This window comes from Chelonia mydas, chromosome 5 (assembly GCF_015237465.2).
Source record: "Chelonia mydas isolate rCheMyd1 chromosome 5, rCheMyd1.pri.v2, whole genome shotgun sequence".
NCBI lineage: Eukaryota > Metazoa > Chordata > Testudines > Cheloniidae > Chelonia > Chelonia mydas.
Window position 1 is genome coordinate 51,103,498 of NC_051245.2, and position 14,418 is coordinate 51,117,915.

General features: G+C 37.8%; 1 protein-coding gene and 1 long non-coding RNA gene across 12 annotated transcripts in view; both read left to right on the forward strand.

Annotated features, from left to right (window-relative positions):
• ATG10 (autophagy related 10) overlaps positions 1-14,418 on the forward strand; it is a 144,578-nt gene that overhangs the window by 55,086 nt on the left and 75,074 nt on the right. The window lies entirely within an intron of this gene.
• On the forward strand, positions 257-13,605 carry LOC122465838. Its single transcript, XR_006290935.1, has 3 exons — positions 257-2,088; positions 3,283-3,285; positions 13,591-13,605. It is a non-coding gene; the product is annotated as an uncharacterized LOC122465838 (long non-coding RNA).

Below are 14,418 nucleotides of genomic sequence, written 5' to 3' on the forward strand. Positions count from 1 at the left end.
GACGTAATAATTCGTAAGGCAAGTTCAGTAAAGCTCTGTGGCTCAGCCACATGCAAATGTTCCGTTCACATGGGTAGGGAGATGGCTTTTAAAGGTTTGCTGATTGTTCTGAAGAGTGCAAAGTCTAAGTGACAATATGCATACCGAAAAGGAGTACTTGTGGCACCTTAGAGACTAGACTTGGTTAGTCTCTAAGGTGCCACAAGTACTCCTTTTCTTTTTGCGAATACAGACTAACACGGCTGTTACTCTGAAACCTGTCAATATGCATACCATATGTTGAGAGAGTCACAGAGGTGACTGTTCGGACATATGTTTTTTTGCTCATAAACGGGTAATTAAATCTGTTCTGTCAGGTAATGTAAAGGTAATTGGGGGAAGAAAAAAACCTGTATAGTAGGTTAGAGCAGTGGTTCCTCCCTTCTAGCGTCAGAGGGAGGCCGCTCCGCCTCGCAGCGCCACCTAGTGGCTGAGAGCCGATCGACAGGGGATTAGCACAGTAAGGCAGTAAAGAGTCTAGGGCCCAGATCCCTGGCTCCGCAGACAGCAGTCAGGCTCAAACCCTCTGGCTGGGGCACAGCAAAAGCAGTCTGTGGCCCAGATGCCTGGCTGGGCGGACAGCAAGCAAACGTAGGCTTTCCAGCCGAAGGTGGGTAGGCTGCCACCGCAGGGGTGGTGTTGGCAGTAGGGGGTCTAGGCCCACCCTACTCCACCGGCTCCCAGCCCAGGGCCCTAAGAGCGGCAGGGAATCCCGCCACTGGATCAGCAGGGATCCTGCCGAAACACGATGCCCATGGTTTCAGCAACACAATTGGATTAATGTCTGGTGTCCCTGGGCTACGATATACCCCTACCTGTTTGTAGGGCTTCATCGCTCACAGACCTTCAGGCTCTTCAGGGTTCTTGATAGCTGGTAGTTCCAGCAGCTCCTCCAGGTATTTCTCCAGAGGCAGGAGTTGGTACAACTTGGTACAGGGGCCAGCAGCATCTGACTCCTTCCCTAGCTCTCCCTCAACTGAGCTGGAGGCCCCGCATCTTATACTTCCTGTTCTGCCCCTCTGCTTCTGGCCCAGTGGGAGGGGAGTGGTTCCTCCCTGTCAGCATCAGAGGGAGGCCACTCCGCCTTGCTACAAGTAGTAGGGCTACAGTTAATCTGGGTTTAGCTTTTAAAGCATTTTATTTGTTCCCTTTTCATATCACAGCAAGTCCGCACCTTCAAGGTACTTCCCCTCCCTACTGACCTGCTTTTGCTTCCTATCACATCACCCCTTGCCCCATCTGCTCCATCATCAATGTAAGCCTTTACTGCCTGCTTGCCACTCTTCCCACTAAAATTCCAATGCTGCCCCTTATGCATGGAATGCCCTTCCCTGAACTGATCCTTTAGAAGGCCTTCAAATCCTTCCTCCAGATCCTCATTTGCTGTGATGCCTGTAAGAAATCAGCCAATCAAGAAGGTTAAGGTGGAGAGCAGTCATATATTTAAAAAAAAATCAGATGTATATATTGATTGTATCCTTCTCTCTCATCTTTTATATGTAGCTTGTCTTCTTAGATTATACACATTTGAAGGTTTGGACTGCCTCTCTTCATGTGTTTGTAGATCAGCTGATACACTAGGACCACATCCTGTTTAGGGTGTCTGCACACTACTGGAATATAAATATTAAATAATAATGAAGAAAGCCATGCTAGCCTATCAAAGTAGAAAATTTTAAAAGCTGCTGCTTTGATAAGGTTATAGGCTTAACTCTGCTATTAAACTATCAAGGAAGGACTTATAGCCATTCATCACTGCTAGTGCTGGATTGGAAATTATGAGTTTCTGAAGAGGAGAGGTATGAATAACTCTGAGGGGTATCTTCTAAAGCAGAACACACTGGAATAATACTCCTTCTGTGTTTAAATACAAGGAAAAAATCTTAAAATGAAAGGATTTGTTGCTTCTTTTGGACAGGCCTTATGATGTTTCAAAGTGTTTTTTCCTTGTTTTCATAATTATGCAGCTGTAGTACTACAGGAAGCACTGCTAACCATTGGTAGGTTTCAGAAAAAGTGAATATGAAGTATCTGATCTGATAGTAGCATGTTTGGTTCTTAGGCCTAGGCTCAGTGGTAATCATCTTTCTTAAAATGAAACTGGAAAATGTCTGTATGATGATGTAAAAATAGTTCTGCTCCTTGGTTTTGTATATAGAGTTTCCTGGGTTTGTAGAATATCCTTGGTATCCATTGCCACTAAGATTCTAATCTTTGCCATCAGTAATCAAATTTTTTATGTTTGGACTTTATAGTTTATTCATGGATCCATTTAGACCTCCCAGATTTTCATCTGGAATAGTAATTTCATTTATTATTCCCATTGCCATGGATCAAGAGAAGAGGCTCAAGGTCAGAAGACACTCTGCTGCCACAGTAGATTCAATACTTAATTACTAAATGTTGGTTCATGCCTATCTCTAGAAGCAGGTCTCCTTGTTTTATCTGTAAAATCTGCTATCTTAATGGACACCCTATAAAAACAGAGTAGAATAGGAAATCATCTAGGAGATGGGGGTTGTGATTGGTTTCTTTCAATTAACGTACTTGATTATCCTCTTGTCTTACGGGTAGCTTTATTTGAAAACCCTGTTGAGATCCTTAATGCTTAATTTTCTGGAAGCTCTCTTCAGTATCTTACTTAGCTAGGGTATTTGAGAGTATTTGAACTTCTACCTGTTGGCTTTCAAAAACAGCAAATTATCATAGATTTCTTGACTTTCTGTAAATACAATAGTATTATGAGAGACAGCAGCCTGTACTATTGATAACAGCTGGTTATGTTGTGGATCTCCAGATGAAGGTATTTTTTATTTTTCACATATAAGGAACTGAAAATATTGTAATTAGGGCTGTCAAGCCATTAAAAAACTTAATCACAATTAATTGCACTGTTAAACAATAATAGAATACCATTTATTTAAATACTTTTTGATGTTTTGTACATTTTCAAATATATTGATTTCAATTGCAACACAAAATACAAACTGTACAGTGTTCACTTTATATTTATTTTTATTACAAGTATTTACACTGTAAAAAAACAAAAGAAATAGTATTTTTCAATTCACCTAATACAAGTACTGTAATGCAATTTCTTTATCATGAAAGTTGAACTTACAAATGTAGAATTATGTTAAAAGAAAACTGCATTCAGTTTTCAAATTAAACAATGTAAAATTTTAGAGCCTGCAAGTCCACTCAGTCCTACTTCTTGTTCAGCCAATCGCTCAGACAAACAAGTTTGTTTATATTTGCAGGAGATAATGCTGCCCGCTTCTTGTTTACGTCACCTGAAAGTGAGACCAGGTGTACTCATGGCACTGTTGTAGCCTGCGTCGCAAGATCTTTATGTGCCAGATGTGCTAAAGATTCATATGTCCCTTCATGCTTCAACCACCATTCCAGAGGACATGCGTCCATTTTGATGATGGGTTCTGCTTGATAACAGTCCAAACCAGTGTAGACCGATGCATGTTCATTTACATTATCGGAGTCAGATGCCACCAGCAGAAGGTTTTTTTTTTTTTTTTTTTTTTTGTGGTTCGGGTTCTGTAGTTTCCGCATCGGAGTGTTGCTCTTTTAAGACTTCTGAAAGCATGCTCTACACCTCATCCCTCTCAGATTTTGGACAGCACTTCAGATTCTTAAACCTTGGGTCAAGTGCTATAGCTATCTTTAGAAATCTCACATTGGTACCTTCTTTGCATTTTTTCAGATCTGCTGTGAAAGTGTTCTTAAAATGAACAACATGTGCTGGGTCATCATCTGAGATTGCTATAGCATAAAATATATGGCAGAATGTGGGTAAAACAGAGCAGGGGACATACAATTCTCCCTCAAGGAGTTCAGTCAGAAATTTTAATTAACACATTTTTTAATGAGCATCATCAGCATGGAAGCATGTCCTCTGGAATGGTGGCCAAAGCATGAAGAGGCATACCGATATTTAGCATATCTGGCACATAAATACCTTGCAATGCCAGCTACAAAAGTGCTATGCAAATGCCTGTTCTCACTTCCTGGTGACATTCTAAATGAGAAGAGGGTAGCATTATCTCCCTTAAATGTAAACAAACGTGTTTGTCTTAGAGATTGTCTGAACAAGAAGTAGGACTGAGTGGACTTGAAGGGGCTGAAGTTTTACATTGTTTTGTTTTTGAGTGAAGTTATGTAACAAAAAAAAATCTACATTTGTAAGTTGCACTTTCATGACAAACAGATAGTACTACAGTACTTGTATTAGGTGAATTGAAAAATACTATTTCTTTTGTTTATCATTTTTACAGTGCAAATATTTGTAAGCAAAAATAATATACACTTTGATTTGAATTATAACACGGAACACAATATATATGAAAATGTAGAAAAACATCCGACATATTTAATACATCTCAATTGGTATTCTATTATTTAACAGTGTCTTTAAAACTGCGATTAATTGCAATTAATTTTTTTAATTGTGATAAGTTTTTTTTAGTTAATCGCATGAGTTAACTGTGATTAATTGACAGCCCTAATGGTTAGTTATTCAGTAGAATAAGTGCAAGGTCCTTCAGAAACGATAACATTCTTTAAAGGCATAAATAATATGCAATTTAAAAAAATAAAACAGTCTTTTGCTGACCAAAGCACATTTAATAGCTGTACATGGAAGAAATTAATGCTACATGAGTAATGCAGCTAATTGCTCAAGGAAATCAAATCAAAATTGTGGGTCTAGCAAACTCTTGATGTTTAATAATAATAATGATAGAATATAAAAAATTGAGTTTTACACCTGGAATTGAACTAGGTAATAGTATGTTGAGGTATTTACAAAAAAAAGGGATGGGCAAGGAGGAACGAGTGCAATGAGGTGAATGGGGGGTGGAGCTGCCGCATAATGCAATCCGGTGATTTTTTGCAAAGAAGCAAGAAGGAACCACTCTAGCTAGTTGGAGACTAATTTTAGAGCAGCTGTAGGGGTGCTGTAAATTGCTCTGAAGGCCATTTCAGCTTCAGGATCAAGAGAGTGGAAAGGTGGCTTAAAGCCCTATGCCATCCCCTTTCTGGTCCTGCTCTGATCACAGATCGGGCCCTTGCAAATGCCTTTTCTATCTATCACCCTATGGTAAATTAATTTTATAGTTGTAAATAGGTTCTGAATTAAATAATACTTAAAAATATTTAAATAAAACTATGACTCCCGAACAGTAAAGTGCAACCCTCCAGTAATCTGGAAGTCTTAATCAGAAACAGTGTTGAATTCAATAACACGTTTTTTTGATAACGGGAAAAAGCCTTCTTAAGTACCTTCCCTGCTGCACTGGTATGTTTGATACAGGTTTTACAAAATCCAAGTATTGTACAATAGAAGAGAAGAAAAAAGAAACACTTCCAGGCATTTCAAACAATGTTTTATTTTAGTTAAAAACAGGAAATAATCACATGGCTTTGAATGACAGTCAGTAAACCAATTAATAATAATGTAATAAAATGAGGGCCAGTAAAATGAGCCACCCTTGCTCATATTGAGTAGTACCTTACTCTGGGCCATACTGTAGGACTCTTATTCATATTTAGTAGTATGTTACTCCACGAATAGTCCGACTGAAATCCATAGAAATACTCATGGAGTAAGGTACTACTCTACATAAGGGTGGCAGAAGCTGACCTTTAGTTAATAAGAAGTGAAAAGTTTTCAATAAAGTTAGTGAAATAACAAATAACATTATAGTAGAAAATATAGATAAGTAAACCCCAAAAGAAAAAGGAACAAAGATAATTATCTCCCTCATGGTACTGGGCTTCAGAAAAAATGCTAGTGCCCCCACCCCATTTCCCTTCTCTCCTTGTGTGTACTATTTATATGCAACATTTCTCTTGGGTATTTTTAGTCATGATAGATAAATAGTAATCCTATCCCTGGGTATTTGGAAGAATGCAGAAAGCCTCCACAGCCCATCCCTTCAAAAATAGGTTAGGAAATAGTATTCATTAAAGGAACTAGAAATCAGTTCTGGAGGATTTGCAGCTTTTTAGGTTACAATAACATTTGAAATAAGAAATGTCTACTATATCCATAGTTGCAACCTCTGAAAAACTGTTTTGTAAAATTCTAGTCACCCACTTGTCTACAGCAAGTAACTTTTTGGATGGATGAGTAAAAATATCATTAGTTTTCATCATCAGTAGCCATAGTAAAGGTTTGGTGACTAAATTTTTTGCCTAAGTTGGTACATTTTAAGTTTTGCAAAGCTGCTTTAAGGGTCAGATCAGTAAATGAGACAAGAAGTTCCATACACATTTTTTTATTTAATGCTGTAATGCTTATATGGCCCTCATCTCTGTAATATCTGAAGGTGAGAGTCTCACCCCTGCTCTGGGAAAAGGGGCTACAAAATCCATGGATCTGGCTGGGAGAGAATTCCCCAAGGAGTCATCTAAGTTATGCCATGGGACACTACAGCCCCCAGAACAGCCCCAAATCAGAAGTACACAAAGGTGGTTTATAGCCATTTTAGCCTGCCCTCTCCCCAAGTCTGTGAGTTCTGCATTGTGTTTCAGCAGCACAGAATCTCAATCTGACTGCCTGCATATGCATGCAATTACTGTAATTTTGGGTGAAATAGCCACGTATGTGTGCTAATACCCTACATTCATGTGCAATTATGGTAACTGTGTATGCAAATGTAAACTAATATATACTTTTTGCATGGGCTTCGGGCCTCACTTTCTGAAAATCTGACTCCCAGAATGAATGAATGAGATCTCCCATTGATGTTTACAGTGTTGTTGTGGCTGTGTTGGTCCCAGGACATTAGAAAAACAGGGTGGGTGAGGTAGTATCTTTTATTCAGAGCTGCAGAAGAGCTCTGTGTAGCTTCATAGCTTGTCTCTTTCACTAACAGAAGTTCCTCCAATAAAAGATATTACCTCACCCACCTTGTCTCTGAAGTAGATTTAGGAATTCCTTTTCTCTTTTTATATCACCAGATATCCTAAAAACAGATGTAACGGAATAGAGAGCCATTTATCTTTGCAGTTAGAGAAGAGGGAGCTATAATAAAAACTGTGGATCATGTAAGTAGACAAGGAAGACCTAGCAAGGCTTAGCAAACCCACAACTCACGGTTATGCTTCTGTATTCCAGTTTTTTCTCCTCAGTGCTTGGGAGCTCTGAGCAATCATATGCCAGCTTTTCTTTGTCCGAAGACAAAGCAATGGAACCCCTTTTCTTGCGAAGACAGTCACTATGAAGTAGATTTATCCCACCCAGGGAAGGTTCTATAGCCTTTATTTGTTTATTCTGGACTTCATTAGCTATCTTCCTGCCTTTTGGGTTGTAGAAGCCAGAATCACTTCAGAACAATTAAAACTCAACTTTATTTTAACCAGCATATTTCCTGCAATGGGTATCCCATGACATTTTACACAACTAAACATTTGCAGAGATAAATAGTAGCAGAGGTTAAGAAACTAAGATATATGCAAGGGAGGCTAATTTAGTTATTTTTTGGCTGAGATTAAAAATTCAGTGAAGATTCAGTGAAGCCAAGAGTTACAGAAATGTTCTAAGGAACTTAAGAAGACTCTTTTCCCTCACATCAGCAGTGCTTGTATAATGTGGAAGTCTAGATGATCAGTTAGACATCTGCTTGTACCGAGCACTGTACAGATATTTAGTAGCTAGTAGCTGAAGGCAATGCTAGGTGTAATTCATAAAGTTGTGTGTGTAAAAAAAAAAAAAAAGAAAAGAAAAGAAAAAAGCCAAAAATGGATGGTAACAGACTGTGAATCCCAGTGATGATTGAAACTGGTGATATTCTGAACAAAAAAGAGCTCTCAAGCATGCTTATAGATATTTCCATTGTTTCACACCAACTCAGCAGACCTTCTAGGATTCGGAGTGATGTTTGTGGTTATTGTGTGTGCTGGTTGTATTATGTGTGTTGTTGTGTTGCATTGATTTAGTTGTGGGTTGTGTTGTTCTGGGAGGGTTGTGTGGATGGTGAATGAGGGGTGTGTGCTGTGATCAGTGTTTGCTGTGATCAGTGTGTTTGGGAATATTGTGTATGCTGGTCTGTTGTTATGTGAGTGGTTGTTAAGTACTCTGGCAGTTGGACTAAGCAATCCATGATCTAAGGTCCAGAAGGAGCTGAGAGGCAGACCAGTTGCTAATCTCTGGGTAAAGATAAAAGGGGGAAAAAAACGGATGCTGTCTACCAACTCAGGAGGAGGTGGATGAGACATTTCCAGAACAAATAAGAGAAGTACCCAAAACACAAGATTTGGTAGTAATGGAAGACTTTAATTACCCAGACATCTGTTGAAAAAATAAAATGGCAAAACACAAAATGTCCAGTACATCCAATACATTTTTGGAATGCCTACGGGACAACGTCTTGCTTAAGAATATGGAGTGGGGGGGACGACAGCCATTTTAGACTTGATTCTGACCAACAAGGAGGAATTAGTTGTGAATCTGAAGGGAATTTGAGAGCAACAGAATAAGAACAGACTTCAGAAATGGTAGATAAGGTCCCATGGGAAGAAAATCTAAGGAATAAAGGAGTTCAGGAAAGCTGGACAATATTAAAGGCACAACAGCAAACTATCCCAATGAGAAGGAAACATAGGAAAAATAGTGAGAGGCCAACATGGCTCCATCAGGAGCTCTTTAATGACATGAAAATCAAAAACGAATCCTGCAAAAAGTGGAAACATGGACTGACTGCTGAGGAGGAGTACAAAAGAATAGCACAAGCAGGTAATAATAAAATTGCCTTTTATGTTCCTTGCTAGGTATAACAAAATTAGTTACACCTAGCAAGGAACATAAAAGGCAATAAGGGGTTTTATAAATGTATTTGGAAGAAGAGAAAGACCAAGAAAAAGGGAGGTCCTCTACTTAGTGAGAAAGGAGAACTAATAACTTATAACATCAAGAAGGCTGTGGTGTTTAATGCCTATTTTTGCCTCACTCTTCATTAAAAAGGGAAATTGTGACAAGATTCTTAACACAATTAATATTAACAGCAAGGGAGAGGGAATGCCAAAATAGAGAAAGAACAGATTAAAAAATATTTAAATAAGTTGGATGTATTGAGGTTGGCAGGATCTGATAAAATTCATCCTAGGATACGTAAGGAACTAGCTCAGGCAATCTCGTAACTGCTAACGATTATCTTTGAGAACACATGGAGGATGAGTGAGGTCTGAGAGGACTGGAGAAGGGAAACCATAGTACCTATCTTTAAAAAGGGACAGAGAGGACTTGGGGAATTGTAGACCATTCAGCTTAGTGTCAGTACCTCAAAATATAATGGAACAAATTATTAAACAATCAATCAATTTGTATGCACCTAGAGGACAATATGGTTATAAGTAATAGCCAATCTGGGTTTGTCAAAAATAAATCATGACAGACGACCCTAATAGCCTTCTTTGACAGGGTACTGGCCTAGTGGATGGGAGGAAACTGTCAACATGATATATGTTGATTTTGGCACAGTCCCACATGACAGTCTCATAAGGAAACTAGGGAAATGTGATCAAGATGAAATTTCTACAAGATGGGTGCACAAGTGCTTGAAAGACATACCCAAAGAATAGTTATCAATGGTTTCTGTCAAAGTCTGAGGGCATATTTAATGGAGTTGCACAGGGTCAATCCTGGATCAAGTACTGTCCAATATTTTAATTTATGACTTGGATAATGGAGTGAAGAGCATGCTTATAAAATTTGCAGATGACACCAGGCAGGGAGGGTTTACAAACACTTTCAAGGACAAGATTAGAATTCAAAATGACCTTGATAGATTGGAGAATTGGACTGAAGTCAACAGTTGAAATTAAATAAAGACAAGTGTAAAGTACTTTACTGAGGAAGGAAAAATAAATTCACATACACAAAATGGGGAATAACTGGCTAAGATGATAGTACTGCTGAAAAGGCTGTGGGGATTATAGTGGAACACAAATTGAATATGAGTCAGCAATGTAATACAGTTGCGAAAAAGGCTAATATCATTCTGGAGTATATTAATAGGGGTGTCATATATAAGACCTGGGAGCTAATTGTCCCACTGTATCGGCAACGGTCGGGCCTCAGCTGGAGTACGGTGTCCATTTCTGGGCTCCACACTTTAAGAAAGTTGACAAATTGGAGGGAGTCCAGAGGAGAGCAACAAAAATGGTAAAAGGTTTAGAAAATCTGACCTCTGAGGAAAGGTTAAAAAACCTGACACGTTTAGTCTTGAAAAAAGACTACTGAGCGGGTACCTGATAAGTCTTCAAATATTATTACAAAGAGGACAGTTCTCCATGTACACTGAATGTAGGACAAGAAGTAGTGGGCTTAATCTGCATCAAGGGAGATTTAGGTTAGATATTAGTAAAAACTTTCTAACTATAAGGATAGTTAAGCACTTGTATAGGCTGTCAAGAGGTTGTGGGGTTCTTGTCATTGGAGGATTTTAAGAACATGTTGGACAAAGATCTGGGAGGGATGGTCTAGGTATGTTTGGTTCTGCTTCAGTGCAAAGGGATGGACTAAAGGACCTCTTGAGGTCCCTTCCAGCCCTATGTTTCTGATTGTCTGTGCAGTCTCCCTCATACAACCAATTAAATTATCGCATGCAAATTAGCTGTAGAGTAAGGGTGGTGATTAATTGAGTTTCTCATAGGTGTAATTAGTAAAGTCAAAGTGGTGATAAGTTAAAAATTGGATGATAACAAACGGAATCCAAGAGATGACTGAACCTGGTGATATTCTGAACCAAAAAAAGCTCTGAACCATGCTTATTGCTGTTTTCATCACTTCACACTGACACAACAGACATTCTAGGCTTCATAGTGACCCAGAATGACAATCCTGGAATCTTCTTATATAGATGGACAGTCCCTTCCCCCAAATGCTTACCGAATAATTAAATCCACTAGCCTTTTTGTTCTCTCTAATATAGCATAACATATCCTAGGTTCTAGCTTCACAAACGGCACTTCTTAATAACACTAAAATTAACTGGTAGTTAAGAATAGCGTTACAAGGTAAAGAACATATGCTATTAAAATGTCTGTATTACCCGCCTTCTACTGGCTGAAGGTTCAGTCATTTGGAAAACGAACAAATGTTTTTAAACATGCCATTTTATACATCAGTGCTGAAAGCTGACAGACTGAAATAAATGAATCTGAATATTAACATGGCTCTTAACATCCCTTGCCCTTGCCACCACCCCACACACATCTGCATGTCATTTATTCAAGCTTATTATTTTACTTTTATGTTGTAAAAATGAGCGGGTAGATTGTAAAGGATTTGAGGTGAATACGTTTTTGATAAAGATAAAATGAAGATTGAATAAAAGCTTTCTGCAAATATATTTAATTTTCGTTTCCCTTCTTTAAATGAGAGGAGCACCTTCAATATTTTTTCAGAAATACTACACTGAGTTCTATTTCCTTTCCAAAAACCAGCTGCTCCTCACCCCCTACACCACATGTCAGGCATAGGGTCAGTGGATTTGGATCTGCACAGTCGTTGATCCACTGGCCCACACCAATCCTCCACGCCTATGTATACCCCCATCCCCAGGGAGCCCTTGTGGAACATAGCTGTGGGGCAAACAGCGGGTGTGGGCATCTTGCAGGAGCTCTTAGGAGCCTGTTGTCTGTCTGCGTTGGTGCTCTGGTTCTGCTGTATTAAAGATCGTCCACAGTCACAAGTGGAGGGAGAGGTTGTTCAAGATAAACCCATATATTAATTGTTTTAGTGGAAATTTGTGTTGCAAAATAATTCATTATCTTGATTATAGAATTATGGTTTTAACATTTCTTAAGTTAGTTTTGTCTGATACAGATTGCTAATTACAATGGGAACTATCAATAGCAATATGAACACAGTCCTATTTCTTCATCAAAATGACAAGCTTTAATGCAGATGATACAATTGTTTGTTTTTCTGCACAGATAGACATGATTTCCTCAAGACTGAGTTCAAGAAGGTTTTACAAATTAAAGTATAAAGCACCTGAGAGGCAAAAGTCTTGTATAAAAAATTGAAAGTTAAATATGAAACAAAGTTACATTACAGAAAGTCAGACTGAACATTCACAGCTAATGGCAGACATTTTTTAAATTCATGTCAAATTTGAAACAGCATAGAGCAATTCAATATGTTGCTTCTCTGGAAGGCTTGTTACATGGAACTAAAACACCGTTATGCATTTATTATTTTAGTATCAAACATGTTCTGTACATATGTATATTCTCTTTTAAGGAGATGAAGCAGGGATTTTAGAGATATACAAGGAGAATCATTTACATAATTGGTAGTTCTCAACAAACTCTACATCAGGGATGAACTTGTCTCTAAAACTTAAAACCAAAATAAAAATCTCTAAAATGCCAAGCAGGGGATTGGATATACATTTTCTTGAGTCTTACACTGAATCCTCCCTTATGCAGATATTTCCTTTTATTCTCAGTCAGCAATGGTATACCAAAGGATTTCAGTCTAGTGTAAGCTCTTCTGTATTACTCTTTTTTCTGTTTTAGAATAGTATATAGCAGTTGACTCAAGCATACACATTATTTAAAAGCATCTATAGTACTAGTAGTTCCTTCAATTTCTATGTGATTAAGAAACTAGCCAGATGAAATTAGTTATTTTGGTGGCACTCATATACTAATGTGATGAGGACTATAAAACTACACAGGTAGGTTGGTTGATTTTAGGTACTATTAGACTTTATTTTGATCTACTACACATTCATTGTGCAAGACCTGAATGTCAGTAAAGCCCAAAATGTAACCTGCTCCATTTATTATATCCTTTCCTTCCCACTCAAAATTTTTGAAACGATCTCTTGTGAAAGATATCATGAAATAACATTTGTTTACAGGCAATTTAAGAATCAAGGGAAATGGATTTGTGTAATCCTCTTTTGTGCATCAGGTAAGGTTGCTCAAGTACAACCATCAACCCAAACGTTAAAAAAATAGGAAATCCACAGTTAAGTTCTGTCAAGCACATACACAGTAATCAGTCAACAACATTTAGAAAGCATGGTCTTTATCTGGGCCCATTTGACACATACACATCATCCATCACAATCATAGGCTAACACTCTTTTAGAAACAAACAGCCTTGAAAAGTTAGAAAATTTGGGTTTGTGTCCTTTATTGCTGCTTTTGATGTATAAGGAAGCCTTGAAAGGGTTTTTCTGGGGGAAAAAATTAAATTAAAAACTGGTGTTGTCTGCTTCTATTTTACATTAGAAATTGAGGTTCTTTCTTGTCTGGAAGATTCCATGACTAGAGACCTGATTTGTAAATGACATCACAAGAAACAAAGGGAAGAGAATTTTTAGTCAATGTTTAAAATCCTTTGGTTTTTTTTAACGCTTATTAACTAGTGGATACTAATAATTTTGAATAAAATAATCCTTTGCTAAAGTGTCAATGTCCTCACCCTTTCAGTTACAGTGTTAAGAGCTCATAAACATATCTGATACCACCCACAGTCCTCCAGCATCATCAGGGTAGATCAGTCTCTATAGCCAGGATTTCACTGGGAACCTTTGCCAATATAATAAATTTGATTCGGGAAATAATTTTATCCAGTTAGTCCTAGTAATATCCTTGTACCAACCTAAACAATTCTCCATCTTTGGGGATTTCACCCTTCAGATATTTTCAGGCTTGTGTTTCCCTCCACTATTGAAGATTACATTTTCTCTTGGCTAACCAAGTGGCAGTTAGCTTTCTAGAGCAGATTGCCTAGTTTATGTAACAATTTGGCAGTCCTTTTTAAATCTTAAAATTAGATATTTGATACAAAGTCATTTTTGTTATAGTGATTTGTTTTATTCCCCCCCCAATAAATTCAACTGTGTAAAGTTGTAAAGATTCTAAGATCTATTTTAAAGTCTTCTGAGACTTGTGTAAATACAGTACTGTAATTAAGGATGGTTAAAACCTTCTGATAAACCTTTGAGTATGGTTTGTAAGTCACTTTAATTTTAAATTAAACAATTATGAAAAGGACGTTCTAAACACATTGATATTTTACCACTGAATGATCACAGCTTGACAGTGTTTGATTTTGATTCTGGAATGTTTGGTTTTGAGAACAATAATGTGTCTCTAAAGCCTATTTTACTAACATCCTTTGGTTTGAAGGTCACTGATGTCCATAAATGCTTTTATCTGTTAAAAACTTCAGAATAGGCTTAAAGTTACTTTGTTAAGTATAAATTCTGAAATCAGGTGGTTATAATTGTTTTGTATGTTTGGAGGTGCAATGCAATCAAGTGGCTAAGTGTAGAGAGCTGGGAGTCAGAAGAAATAGGTTCAAGTGCCAGCTGTTTTCCTGACTTGCTGTGTAAGCTT